Source organism: Chelonia mydas, chromosome 2 (assembly GCF_015237465.2).
Source record: "Chelonia mydas isolate rCheMyd1 chromosome 2, rCheMyd1.pri.v2, whole genome shotgun sequence".
In the NCBI taxonomy this organism is placed as follows: Eukaryota; Metazoa; Chordata; order Testudines; family Cheloniidae; genus Chelonia; species Chelonia mydas.
This window is the reverse complement of record NC_057850.1, coordinates 178005889-178021393: the sequence shown is the minus strand read 5'-3', so window position 1 is coordinate 178021393 and position 15505 is coordinate 178005889. Positions and strand designations below refer to the sequence as shown.

The window sequence follows — 15505 nt, the reverse complement described above, 5'->3', positions numbered from 1 at the left end:
CCCATACTGAACCCATCCGATGGATAAATTAAGAATGTCAGTCTGCAGGGCTGTCCGGTTCATATTTTTCACCAGCAGTAGATGTCTTTAAATGGTGTTTAAAATAATAATATCTAAAATGGAAAATTTCTCCACTGCTACTTTTCACAAGGATTTGCCCCTTTATTGGATAAATAACAGGGCAAAATAACCCTTACTGAAATTAGTGGAATTACACCAGGTATGAGTTTGGTCCAGCACGACTTGAAATATTTGAGAACCGTCTTTTTATGAAAAACTGAAGAAACTGTTCTTCAGGCCTGATTCAGCAGCCTATCACTGTTTGCTTCCAAAAGAATTTGGCCCAAGAAAGGGACTGCAGAATTGGGCTCCATACCAAAAAGGCTCTGTGACATTAAAGGCGATGCTGGCATCTTGTCAGGGCCCTGAGGTCAGCACCCTATTTACAGATTTTTAAACATCAAAAGTAAATGCACAATATCATACGAGGTGCTTGTAGTTGTACCATACCTTCTATGTCAGAATAATCTAAATTGCTTGTAGGCACAGGATAGCTGAACAGCTGGGAGAGGAGGGTTGCAGGATATATTTTAGGACCACCTGACTTCATGAGATCCCTGACTAATTGTTTTAAATAGTATCAATTGGATGACTATCCAGCATTCTCTCTTCACTATCTTCTCCAAGTTCACCTTGCTTACTAATACTGAATGTTGTCATAATTTAGGTTCACTACCCTGTACATTAAGGCCCAATCCTGAAACGCTTACAAGAGAAATCCTCTCTCACATGAGTTCCCCTTATTGGCTTCAATGGGACTGTTTGTATGTGTATTATTAACATAATTTATGGTTGCTTTACAGGATTGGGAGCTTGCTTAGCAATATATTCTGCATATTTATTAAAAAATTAGTGTGTGTATATACAATAGCCCTCGCTACTTCACTGCCTTGGAATAAATATTAAGAGAAAGCATATCACTACATTTCTAGAAGTTAATACAACCACAAGAATGGGTTTATAAAGAAAATTCCTTGCCAGACAAACATGGGGTCGGGGTAAATAGAATTACAAAATGGGTGGACAAAGGGGGGGGGGGGAGTAACTCTAATATAATAGGATTTCGTAAAGCATTTATTACCACATCACAAAATCCTACTCTCAAAGTTGATTCAAATTGCTTTGGATGTGAACACTGTCACATAGACTAAAACCTGGTCGGTGAGCCATCAACAAAGGATAATGACAAAAGGCAGTATATGAAGTTGGGACGGGAAGAGTCTAGGGAGGTACCACAGTGATCCATGTTGGGTGAAGTGTTAGGAACTCAGATATTGGGCTGTACGGATGGGAGCCATGTAAGTAGATTGAAAAGTTTGGTTGGACAAGTAGATAGTTATTGATTTAGGAGGGAATAGATGACATATGATAGCAAATGATGCTAAATCAGGAGGAGTTGCAGACACCAGCCAGGACAGAAAAAGAATACCAAGAAATCACTTCACAATACCCAGTTACATACATAAACCGGGGCACATCCTAGCATTGCATCAGGGTCTGTCAATGGTCCCCAGAAGGAAGAATGGATGCAATTCCACTTTACAAGGAGAATGCGGAACTGGGGGTGTGCACCCAGTGAGGTGTCTGCATAACAACTCACAGGGGGCAGTGCAGGGCACAGGATCAGCTGCTGTGCTAATCCTCTGGTCCTCTCTTATACAGGAGGTGCAGAGCTATTCCTGCTATTGGGCAACAAGTAGCCTCCACACACAAGCTATCTGATAGCTTGGTGGGAAGATTCCTTGCCTGTCTCATAATTGCCCAGTCAGTGCCTGGCTACTTGAGGTGGGCACCAACCAAGCCCAGGATATGTTCCACTGAGCACAAATAGGTTTTAGGCACAGAACTTGAGTCTTCTCATTTAGACCTGTGTAAACCAGGAGTAACTCCACTGAAATCAACCGTACTGGTGTAAAACTGGTGTAAGTGAGGAAAATCAGACCCATTGGTACTTTCTGTTCATTTTGGTCATTCACTAAAATGGCAGACACAAGCAATTTGAGCAGTCATAAATGGGGGTAGAGGTTAGGGGATTTTTGAAAATTTGACCCATCAAGTTCGAGAAAGTGGCCACCAGTCAGGCCATTTAAGATAGACAGTTTGCATATATCTACTGTTTCATAGCCCTGATTTAACTGAAATCCAAGACACGGGTGTAAAAAGCAAAAATCTCTCATGAAAGTGACAGCTTTTGGGCATAACCCACAACACCCACACACAGCCAGAATACATTTCCTGGTGGGAATTTTTCCTAATTTGGGGAGGAATAATCCATTCATACACAGTACTGTTCATATGCACCAGACATTACATACACACATTTTGTAAAATACTGGAAAAAAATTCAGGATCCATATGTGGTTGAGTCCTTTAGTATGGTCCTCTCTGAAAGCTACAAGTTACATCAAGAGGTGCATCCCTCACCTCTTATCTTCCTAGAATTCTCCTGCAGGTGGTTGCCAGTTTGCATTCAGTTTCGGTTTAGCCTGCAAGAGAAGACACACACACACACACACCCCGTGCTCTCACCTAGAGCCTTTACTTCTGTTCTCCCATATTTTGTTGCTTTCCACTAAAATCAAAAGACAAGTAATTCATCCTGAGAGGATATGACTGCTCTTTGTCTACAGCCATGCATAATAGAAAGAAACGTTATGGCTCTTCTCAAACTGATCAAAGAAAGAATGTGGCAGCGTGGGAGAGAAAACTATAACAGGAATTCTGCTTTTAGCAATGTTAATAATTTAATAGGTTTATTTTAAAAAAGTGTCTCAAGCTAGCTGGAGTTTGCACTAAACACGAGACTGCAGCTTTGTCAACTTCTGTGACCTTTAACATTTGTGACCAGAGCCATAATTCAGGTGGTATCCAGACCCGACAGTGTCACAGCATGACAAGTTGTCTCCTTTCCTTCCCATCTTCCCTATTAATGTGCTCGTCAACTGAGGAGTGATGTCATAGACTCAAGCCCACTTATACTAATGGGTTTGGATTGCTATTGCGGCTTTGAGCATGCATGGGCCACCTCTGATTCAAAACACTATCCTAGAGCTGCTGCTCCCTCCACAGTCCAGCCTGTAGAGGTGGTTTGGCTGCAACCTTTTGCTTACTGAGATGACAGCCGGTAATGCACAGCAGGAAATAATCTCTCCCCAGTGCGCTTTCATTTGTGAAAAAAAAAAAATGAAAATTACTTTTCAGGGACACTCTCCCAGGCATTCTGATCAATTTGACTTCAATGCACTTGCTTACCGCACTTCACGCCTGCCAAGTAAAATACTCCATGGTAACAAGAACAAGCAAGTTGATGAATGAGAAAACCTTGTTTTCACAGACTGCAACTGTGGGCACAAAGGACTGAAAGCCCAACCAAGGGGGAGTCTCGCACAAAGTCGGACGCAGGAGATATGGCTCAAAGGAGAATAGAGCCGCACGGCTCATTTGCAACTCCAGATAAGAATGTCAGATGCACAGTTATGCCCTGGGAAGCAAGTCTACTGCCTTCACAGTCTCCCCCGGCCCCGAGCAACAGCAAAAAAAAACAAAGCTAAAGCAGACAAAATGCAAAATCAGAGTAACATTCAAGGACTCAAAAGTCCCCATGTTTTGATATCAGTGAGCTGGCATGATGGTATTTCCACTACCTGGCCCCAAAATCCTGCCTTTGTTAGTGCTAGACCCTTGTTGCAGGAACCTTTGGAGTAAAATTAAAATGACTGCACAGTGAAGTGGGTCTCTTGATTTACCCAGCATGAAAATACAATGTTCCTCTAACAGGAAGGTGAATGTATATTCCCCATACAATCTCCATACAAATGTGTACTTCTTTTTCCTACTGCTAGCTTCTGACTCAACAGTAACACATGCAAATTTCTCAGAAGAGAGGATTTTTGTTTCCAGGAAAATACAATTACACGGGCTAACAATCCTTATAATCAGAACATAAATTGACCTCCATCCATGGATCAGAAAGGAACTTTCCCTGTCTATAATATATTTAAAGTTCACATCAATTAAATCCTCGTGAGGTTTTATACCTTCCTCTGATGCATCCAGCAGTGGTCACTTCCAGAGCCAGGAAACTGGATTATGTGGACCATTGGTCTGTTCTGGGATGCAAATTCCTAATTGAGTTAAAGTTATCTTCTTTCCCTGGTGAGAAGTGAAATTGCAGAAAGTTCTCGATTGGAGCGGGAGGGAGTGAGGATTATTATAAGCAAACAGTGGGAGGCTGCAACCATAGAAATTGACTTGACACCATCTTTTTCTGTTAATGAATGTGATTACATAGACATAAAATGACAGTTTTGTTTCAGGGCATTTACAAAAAAGTTGAAACTATGAATCTATAATAACTTCAAGCAGGTCAGAGGGTTACAAGTTATTAATTATTATGATTATTTATTTGTTTTGCAATAGCATCTGGGGATCTCAGTCATAGACCAGGTCCCCTAAGAATCAAAATCTTATACAGTTTGGGGGTTGTTTCTCATTTTGTACACTTCTTCATTGACTTAATATCACAAGGCCTCCATAATGCATTCTTGTATTGTTCCTCAAGTGATCTCCAGCATGCATTTATGAAAGCTTTGGCAACTGAGAAGGGTTCTTGCACATGTACCAACATTGAGCCTCTCTCTGGCGGAAAGCCTAGAAGACTCAGGAGGACACAACCAGTCTTATACACACCTTGTAATGGTCACCTATGTAACTTCCAGGCTTTACTATTGCAATATGTTCTGCTTTAAGGCTGCATCTGGAGCCTACTCAAACACCCCCACTCTCTGCAAAATCCAACTCCTGCATTGTGCCAGCCACTGTGAGCATATAACACCTATGCTCAGATCTCTAGACTAATTGTCCAAGCATTCAAGGTGTTTAAGACCTGAATAGCCTGAGACCTAGTTATGTGAAAGACCACATCTAGTTCTGTTCCTTAGGATAGTAATTAAGATCAGCTGTGAAGCTCAGTCTGCGAATACCTAGGGCTGGATGTTCCATTAATGGCAGCAGGCATTCAATTGAGGGCCCTGAGCTTTAGAATTCAAACAATTTAGTTAGTAATATTGCACTTTAGACTATAAGATCCGGGACAGAGTCTCTACATTCACATTTTTAAAAGATACCTAGCGCAATGTTGATGCTACATAAAATCATAATTTCCCCTTATTAAGGCACAATGTACGAATCATTTATTTTGCTTGTGCTTATTTTTAGTTTTTGTTTTTGAGCGACACCGAAAATTCGTGCTTTAATCTTTGTATCTAAAGCACCAAAAGGACAGGCACCATAGAAATGAGCATCATAAATAAATACATGATAAAGACAGCATGTGATCAAGGAAATTTCTCTGTTGCCTGAATGCAAATAGATGTGGGGGGGGGAGTTCTCTGTGTAGAAGGGGCTCACGACTGTATACAGATGCCATCATACCTGACTACTAATTTGCACAGTGAAAACTTCAGAGGCAGGTTTATCAAGCAGAGACTACAAAATTGACAAAGCAACAGAAGAAAGGACAATAAAACATAATGAACAATAATCCAATTTTACGCATCATCACATGCAAGAACACCCTTATTCTTCATACTACTAAATGAATTAAATGTCTGCCTCATAGTTCACATCAAGAAAACACATTGCAGGTTTTCCTCCCCCTCCACGAGCACACACCACCCTATCCAGCATCTGAGTGTCCAGTTGAGATGCCAGGCAGAAGAGACGCAGCAGTGAGCTGTCAGCAGTGACAATGTTTCTCTTTCCCTTGCTTCGCTAGTGACCTTTGCAGAACCGCAGCTAACAAATTGGAAAGTAAATATCTGCCAGAGGACTGGTGGCATCAGCACAGCACAGCTGTGAGGCTGCTGAGCAGCAGACAGAGATGCAACTTGATGAATGAGAGATGGGGTCAAAGGAACAGCTTAGCAGCTGGCAGCTCAACCTGCTCCTGGAATGGGGAAAGAAGAGAAAACTCAGGGCCAGTGTAGCACATTACACATAGATTTTGCCAGGCTGTTGCCACCATGGAGATAAGCACCAGTATAAAGACAAGACAGATGGATGTGAAGTAGATGCCATCAATCCATGGCTGGGAAAAGAAGGAAAGCAGCAAAAGAACTATTTTAATATGGAGAGAATTACATGTGACCTTAGGAAGAAGTTGCTTCTTCTTATTGCTACTGTAGTAATATCATTTGTTAACTCGTGCTTTGCTTGCAAGATTTAGGCCACAAACCTATTCCAGTCAATGGAAAGACCCCTTCCCCAAAGATTGATTCTCTGCTGCCTTGCTCAACAAGTGACGCCCATGCAAAGTGGGCGCACAACACTGCTACTTCGCACAGGCCCAAGTGATTACCTGCATGCAAGGCAGCAGAGACTCAAGCCCTCAGTCTCACCCTGGAGCAGCTGATCCTTCCTTTTGTTTCACTACCAATTGTTAGATCTCCTCAGCTGCATGTCTACAGTACTGTGAATACAGCATGAGTTCATATCCAAACTCCCCCCCCACACACACACACCCCTACACCTCTTCCTGGGGTTTGGCTCTGTACGTAACACAAACACAGCACTCAGTGCAAGCTTCCTCCCCAAGCTTAACTGTCCCCCTAGGGTTTCCCTCCTCTGTCCTAACTTCCTAGTATCCTTTCTCTATGGAGAATCTAACTCCCAGATGGAGTTAGTCATCCATGCCTGATATAAGAGGGCAGCAGAAATCAGCTTTCTGCAGGGTTCTAATCCCTGTTGACAGGGTGGACCAGAAGAACAGCACTTGTACCCTGTCATAGCCACCAAGGTTCATGTGTGTGTTTCTCTGCTTCTATAAGCATTCACTGAGATATCTTTAATTCTTCATTTCACAGCAATATCCATTGGGGAGCTCAGTTTTGACCACAACTCTGTGTCACATCTTCATGCCTGGTATCTCAAATTGAACAGCCCCTCAAATGGCTAGTATAGGTCATATGACAAACTTTGAGGCCACAGACCTTAGTGGTGTGCAGTTCACTAACCCTTTCATAAACACTATTGGCCTGATCTTACAGAAGTGCTGACCACCTGTAATGAAGTCAGCACTCCTGAAAGTGAAGCCATGCGCTCCCAAGATCTTTGGATAATCAGGTCTCTGCTGGATTGATTAAGCATTTTGCAAACATTTTAAGGTGGCTGTGTCCTTCTGCGGCTGTGTCCTTCTGCTTAGGAACTGTACAATGTAATCCAAAAAAATGACACGTAGATTACATTAACAGTGGGTGGGAGACATCACACAGCTACAGAAAGAACATGTTTTCTGTGTGAGCCACCAAAACAAATGAAGCTATACAAAAAATAGGCCCTAAATTTAGTAACTGTCAGCCCACTGCCTGAGGCAACATCCAGCTGATGGACTGATGACAGACCAATTCTCATTGCCACTCTGAATCCTGTCTACTGAACAAACCACTAAATATCATCAGCATCGTCTGTGCACTCACCTCCTGCAGCAGCGGCACCATGGCCGATCCTCTGCTCTGTTTATGGCAAAGCCAAGTTTCAGCATCAGCAGCTGACTGGAGGAGGTAAGAGACACAGTAGACCCTCAGAGTTACGAGCACCTCCGGAATGGAGGTTGTCCGTAACTCTGAAATGTTTGCAATTCTGAACAAAGCACAGTTTGGGCTCCAGATCCAGCAGTTGACATTCCAGGCCAGGCTTCAGCAACATCCTGCTGTAAGTGGCTGCTCTACACTTGAGGATGGGCGTGGGGACAGGCAGCCCAGATGTGCCTACCTTTAAGATGCAATACAGGTGCAGTACAGTATTTGCTTTTTTCTTTTTTTGGGGTCCCTGCTGCTGTCTGATTTGTTACTTCTGGTTTCACTTGGTGTCCCGTTGACCAGTCAATCTGTAGCTGGTGTTCATATCTTTGAGGTTCTACTCTAGTGAAAACTGATGGCACTATCGCCTGAAGCCAGAACTCAAATCTCAAATAAGCCTGAGAGGATCCAAAGACTGCAAACAGGTTGTGAAAGGAAATACAGTCTGCTCTGCACCTGCTTTATTTTTCCTTCTTTTAGATCTCCCAATCCAAAGCCTGTTGCAGTCAGTGAAACTATGCCCATTGACTTCATTGGGGTTACATCAGGGCACAACACAGGAAATGCTGAGAGCTTTCTTACTTCCTCATCTTTTATTCCCCCACTCTTCCTTTGCCTGCCAGTCTTGTTGACCTTTTGGGGCACATCTACACTGCATCTGGGAGCAAGCCTCCCATTCGGGGTCCACAGCTTTGTGCTAGTGGGGATCATGCTAGCGCTCTAATGATAGCTATGTAGGAAGAAGAAATGCTAGAAGCAATAACAAGTATGGAAAGTATTAAAACTCTGGGGCCTGATGGCTTTTGAGATTAATTTTACAAAGTATTTAAGATGGTATTAGTAGGTCTGTTGAGAGGTACTTTCAATGCATCCTAGCTAGGGGAGGAACTTCCACAACCTATGAAAGATGTTACTGTGGTTGTTCTCTCTAAGAATGGATGAGACCTGACCTTATGCAGTTCCTATAGGCCCATATCACTGTGGAATCGTGACAAAGATTTTAGCAAAACTACTAGCTAGCTGATTATAGCCAATGCTCTCAGCTTGTACAAATCCAGATCAATCTGAATTCATTAAATACCGACAAATGTCAGACAATATTCAAAGAATACTTGGAATCATCCATAATGCCAGATCAAAAATAAAGATCCGTTTATCTTGGTATCACTAGATGCAGAGAAAGCTTTTGATAGAATAGAGTGGAACTTCCTGTTTCAAGTCCAGTCTCATATGGACTTGGGTCCCCAGTTCCTTAGATGGATAACTGATTTCTGCACCAGCCCAAAAGCAGCTGTGCAAGTTAATGGGGTAAAAATCTCCCCTATTTGAATTACACAGAGGGACTAGGCAGGAATGTCCATAGTCTCCTTGACTTTATGCACTGGCCATGGACCCATCTGCAGAGAGGATAAGGAACAAAAGACCCATGAGAAGAATAAATCCTGCAGGAACACATCAGCAAATAGCATTGCATACAGATGATGTAACATTATTTTCATCTAAAACCAAATATTTCCCTAAAATTAGTTTCTCAAGAAATCCAGAATTTTGGGAAAGCATCTGGATTTAAAGTAAATGATGCCAAATCATAGAATATCAGGGTTGGAAGGGACCTCAGGAGGTCATCTAGTCCAACCCCCTGCTCAAAGCAGGACCAATCCCCAACTAAATCATCCCATAAATAAATCTGAAATGCTACCTATAAATTTGACAGACTTTGAAAAGTCACTCTTTCGGAAAACATTTGGGTACAAGTGGGCAACAAATTCTACAAGATACCTGGAAATTCTAATCTCAAACAACCTAGAAGAGCTCTATGATTTAAAAGTCAAACCACTACTTCAGCAAATGAAAAAGAGACCTGGAATGCTGGGGGAAGCGTGCGAAGTATTGGTTGGGAAGAATAGGCACAGTCAAAATGAATATTCTGCCAAGGGTATCTTTCTTGTTTCAAAATCTTTCTGTCAGCATCCCAGATAAAGCCCTAGCAGGAATACAGAGGATGTTGTTAGAATGTTAGACAAGACCAAAAGTGAGAGCAGATACCCTGTAAAGACCCATTAAACAGGTGAATTATCTGTTCCAAATATTCTATGGTACTCTCAAGCCAACTCAAAGCAGTAATGGATTGGCCGTGCTCTAACCCAGGCACAAACCTTGGGTCTTTATTGAACAAAAAAATCTGTTTTATACAGAAAGCTAACTTTAATAGAAGTGATGGCATCTTCTCAATTAGGAAACAAAACATTCATAACGAATTTTTATCAATCTTTGCTAACAAAAAATTGTCCATATATGACATGCTGGGAAAAGGAAGTGGATAGACTAATTACCCCAGAAGAATGGGGCTTGATCTGGAAAAGAGGACCCTCAGTCAGTAGCACAATAAAAGGACATTTCTTTAAGATACTGTTTCAATGGAACCTCATGCAAGTCAGGTTAAAGCGTTTAAGGAGACTGAGTGGGGATAAATGTTGGAGAAATTGTGGTGAAAAAGGAGATTTTGTGTGTATATAATGGACATGTCCAGCTATTAGAGAGTGTTAGGATTTAATCTGTAATCAAATATCATAAATTGTTGGATATTTATTACCAAATGATCCTTTGGTAATCCTCCTGGGACTTCCTAGTGGACATGATCCCACAAAAGGAAATGAAAAATTAATCTGTCATAGGCTAGTTACTACTCAGCTACTGGTAGCCTTTTACTGGAAAAATAAAAATAGCCCAGACCCAGAGAAGTGGTTAAAAAAAATATGGGAGGTTGTGGTTATGGAAAAATTAACACACCGATTACATACTGTGGCAGGGTCGGGCCAGATGGCTGTAGGAGAGTGGTAGAGGGCAGATGTATTGGCCCCAGGCTGGGTAGTTTCCTTTTCCCTGGGTGGGGTGACAGGGAGGATTCCAGGGTAGTCGGGAACCTTCTGGAGACAATTAAGGTGGGCTGATTGGAGCACCTGCAGCCGGTCGGGAGGCTGCTGGAGTCGGTTGGGCGGGCTGGTCAGGGCACCTGGGTTTTAAAAAGGAGCTCCCGTCAGTTTGTGGTGTGCATGTGAGGTGCTGGGAGCAAGAGGCACTAGGAGCTGAGAGGGAGAATGCGGACCGTTGGAGGACTGAAGAGTACAAGCATCATCAGACACCAGGAGGAAGGTCCTATGGTGAGGATAAAGACGGTGTTGGGAGGAGGCCATGGGGAAGTAGCCCAGGGAGTTGTACCTGTTGCACAGCTGTTCCAGGAGGCACTCTAGACAGCTAGTTTTACAACTTGTCAAAGCTGCAAGACCAGACAATACAAAACCAGACAAGACTACACAGACATAACATGTTAGGCTGTGGGTAACTAATAAAGCAGACATGAAGCAATAGGGAAGGAGGGGCTGGGGTATAGAGAGATGGAAGCGGAAGAGAGGTAGGTGAATGGAGGTCGGTCATTCTTTGAGTCATCTTGACATTTTTATCAATGTCTAAACAGCCCTTATGCAGAGAAGAAGTTCCATTGAAGACACAGGGGTTACAAGCCACAGTAAGGATTATTCCTGTAAGGGTTGGCAGAAGCAGTCATTGTCTGCCTCTCTGTTTAGAATTGTCCATCTCTGTTTTCGTGTTACATAATTGTTTTCCTGCCTGCAAACTGACTTTCGTATTCAATGAAGTTTTTTTTTCCTGCCTCTCCCTAGGAGGCCATCCCATCTAAGATGTTCATACAAAACATTTTTAATATCTTCACCTATGATCCTCTATTTTCCCCCATACCTATTATGACCGGTTCCCCTTGGGGTGCCATCTGGAACTGGAGTACCACTGAGCCCACCAGCCTGCACTCCCTTTACACTGAACTGCTGTGACAGGCCCATAAGCCCCCAGCAGCACACACACAGGTAGGGACACACCCAGCTGCAGCCACACACACACACACACACACACAGTGAGATCAGCTCTGCATGGAAGGGTCAGCGAAGGCACCTCCCAGTTCCTAAGGCATGCACCCCCCTCTGGAGTGTAAACCCAACATTATATGCTCTTGCACTGCATAGAGAACTGTGCAGTGTAAGCACATGAAATTTGCCCCCTTCCTCATGTGAAGAGGAAAATACACAGCTTTCTGCTCCAAGTTATGATTTCTACACACTGGTTTTAAACTACAAAAGAGATTTTTTTAAGTGACAGCAAACAAGCAGATTACTTAGCAAATAAAACCGCAAACTGAGCTTAACACATTAGATAGGATATTGTAGCAAGGCATCTCTTTGCTCTTGCCAGCCTTAGCACTTCCCCAACAGGCGATGGTGGGCCGGAGGTAATGAGCCCCATTCAGGTAGGGTTTGCCTTTCCTCTTTTGTGCTCCCTTGGTTGTATTTTCAGGGTCGGCCTAATGGTGATCCTCCACCAAACAAACAAGCAAAAAAAGGAAACAGTCTCAAACAAAAACCCAGGGGGGTACCTTTCACAGCCTTCTCACTGGGACAAGGTATCATCGTGTTAGTTGCCCTGGGGTGTCAGTCCTTCCCCTAGCAGGCACTCAGTTTTGGCTGTCTCCCCTATGGGAAGGGACACAGCCTCTCACCCTGGAGCAGCTTGTCTGTCTCTCTCTCTCTTCCCAGAGGAGGGGTTTTTAAAGATCTCAGGCAGCTCTTAATTGGATTAAGGTGTCCGTAATTGACCTGAGGTAATCACTTCTCAGCTTTTAGGAAAATGGGTCTTTAACATTCTAGGGCTAATATGTCGGCCTTCCAGGACCATCTTGCAGCCGTCCGGCCTGACTTTGTCACAATATGAATTAGCAAATTCTCACCCTGAGTGATAAACAGGTTGGTAGATTTTTAAGGCACAAGTTGCTTTGGCTTTTCAGCTTGGGTTTCCCAGGTTTTCATACACAGGCTAGAAATCCCTTTAGCCTGGGATCATCACTTCCCACACTTCAGTCTTTGTTCCTCAGGTGTTTCCAGGTGTGTTGTTAAAGGGGGAGTGAGGTTCCATCATGATGTCATTTCCCCCCTTTTATATCTTCTTTCCACTTGCTGGAAAGCTCTTTTGCTGTGACCTGGGTCAAACAGTTCCCATTGTGTAGAGCTATCTGAGAGGTTTCTATTGTACACAGTTCCTGGGCTAATCCTGGTGCTTGTGTGCATTTCCTCAATTAGCCATTAACATTTTGGCCTTTTTACTGTTATACCTGAAAGGCTGCTTGCGGGTGGTTTTCAACCATGCAACATGTTGCAGTAACACATACATAGCCAAACTTCACATACTATGATAGCACATACAATCCAATGGGAAACAATGTCTAGCAGATCAAGACTTTTAGAATGATACCGCACAGGGCATACTTTGTACAAAACATATCCTAATTGCATGCAGGGTGTCACACCTATGATCCTATGTATCACTCAAACCAAGGTCTCAGCATGATGGGAAATTTTTTCTTGTCTTTATCAGGCATACTTTCCTCTTAAGATCATTTCTCAACGCCCACTACTGTGCTGTTTTCAGTCAGAATGGCAAGAGACCACCACAATGCCACTTAAGCTTGTGAATGATGTTTTGACAAAGCTTGCAATTTCTGCTCTACTTCAGCATACTAGTGTGGGTGAAATCTACCTCTGTGGACAGGGCCTTTATAAAACTTGATGCATCTGGTAAGCAGCGGACTATAATTCCCATCAGCCCCTGCAGCACATCCCTTTCCTCCTGACCAGGTAAGGGGAAAGGTCCTGAACCATGAAGTGACTGGGCTCTGTTTGGGAAGCAGCGGCTGCATGGCAAGCCAGGAGCTGCAGGGAAACTGAAGCAGCAGCTGCATGGCAAGCAGGGAGCTGAAGAGAAGCTGAATTCAGAGTGGATTCCCCAGCAACCATATGCAGAGACACTATAGCCAGGTGCTAGTCTGTGTGGGACTTCAGCATGGCTGGGCGGGGATCCAGTGCAGTGGGGCCCCAATGAGGGACACCAACTGAGCCTGGCCTGGAAACCTGCAAGCACCTATTTTGGTTGGAATAGAGACTGGATTGGAAAGGGTACCCCAGGCACTAGGCCTGAAGAGCCCTGACTCTCAATTGGACCACACTGGAGACATAGGTGCCGACTTCCCCGCTTTTCCCCTGGATGCTCTGCCCCGGCCCTACCCCTGCCCCGCCCCCATTCCAACCCCTTCCCCAAAGTCCCCCCCCCCAACTCTGCCCCCTCCCTGTCGCTATTCCAACCCCTTCCCCAAACCCCCACCTCCTCCCCTGAGTGTGCCACATTCCCGCTCCTCCCCCTCCTTCCCAGCACATTGCCAAACAGCTGTTTGGCGGCAGCCAGGGGGGAAGCGCTGGGAGGTAGGCGGAGGAGCGGGGATGCGGCATGCTGGGGGGGGGGGGGAGGAGGAGAAGCGGTGGGGGAAGCTTGGCTGCCAGTGGGTGCAGAGCACCCACTAGTTTTTCCCCATGGGTGCTCCAACCCTGGAGCACCCACAGAGTCGGCACCTATGACTGGAGATGCAAACAAGAACTGCTGTTGCTCACATTGAAATGTAACCATTTAAGCCTCTGTACCTAGGATATCTGCAACCTTTTTCTTCCCTGCTGCCCCAGTAAAATACCCTTTTACTGAGCCATGTGTCTGATTATTGGTACCCATCAGGGCTAGTGCCTGCAAGGCCTAACTGATGAAGCAACCTACAGTGCTTGCCTCCAAGCCGTGGTATATCTGGTACAGGAGTGGCACCTTAAGAGGTTGGCATATACTGGTCAGCCTCATTAATTACACTAAGGTAGTCCCTTACCAGAATGTTTAAATGGGAGTTAAATGGTGCATAGGGCCTCGTGCAGGCTTTGCACAGGAGAAAAGTTTCACCCTCCGGAAATGAAACAAAAGAAAAAGCTGCATACACGTCAATGGAAATGTCACTGTATTGACTCTGACTGACAGGCTGAACTACTGCCACAAGTGGTCCCTGAAGGGGTTAGGGAATATTTCATCATCATAAAACTTCAACCGTTGTTTAAATGTACTCCTGGGAGCTTGTTGTTTGAAATAGAGAGGCTCTAGAGCAGGGGTAGGCAACCTATGGCATGAGTGCCAAATGTGGCATGCGAGCTGATTTTCAGTGGCACTCACTGCCCGGGTCCTGGCCACCGGTCCGGGGGGCTCTGCATTTTAATTTAATTTTAAATGAAGCTTCTTAAACATTTTAAAAACCTTATTTACTTTAAATACAACAATCGTTTAGTTCTATATTATAGACTTATAGAAAGAGACCTTCTAAAAACATTAAAATATAGTACTGGCACGCAAAACCTTACATTAGAGTGAATAAATGAAGACTCGGCACACCACTTCTGAAAGGTTGCCGACCCCTGCTCTAGAGTATGTGCTGTCTTAGGCAAACTGGAAAATATTTGCCCCTACAGTCACTTTTTTGCATTAAATAGCCTCTGAACATCTTGATGCCCTTTCCTGGTGCTAGGTAATAGCTACTTCTTCCTAAATGGAGGAGCCAGCCCTGGTTTGAGAAGGGTGCTATGTGGATGTAATTGACTTAAGGCTGGTGTAGGATAAGATGCTCAAATTATGGTTACAACCACTGCAGGTTTGAGAGCACCCCATATAAGAACCTACTGCACAAAGTAAGTATGACTGTTGCCAAGAGATTTAAACACATACAACAAAGCTATATCTCTGTAGATTCAAAGAACTTGTATGCCCAGCAATGAACGTCACTGAGAGATCAATATTGTTTATTACACTTTGGGAAATTGCTTGGGCTAATTTATGTTGGTAGATTTGCTAGCTGAATAAACATGGCCCTGTCACTTGCAGGAAGCCTCAGATTGCTCACATGGGGGAAAAAAAAGCATGAATGGACTGCTTCATCAGCCTTGACA

The 15505-nt window shown here is 43.9% G+C and overlaps 1 long non-coding RNA gene across 2 annotated transcripts in view; it reads right to left on the bottom strand.

The window, feature by feature from the left end:
• The window catches only part of LOC122464656, a 35037-nt gene extending 22812 nt beyond the window's left edge, over window positions 1-12225 (bottom strand). The window contains exon 1 of one of the 2 annotated variants that reach the window (XR_006288886.1): window positions 12082-12225. This is a non-coding gene — a long non-coding RNA (uncharacterized LOC122464656). The remainder of the gene's footprint in view (window positions 1-12081) is intronic. The other variant, XR_006288885.1, reaches the window with a different exon arrangement.
• Between the last annotated feature and the right edge of the window lie 3280 nt (window positions 12226-15505).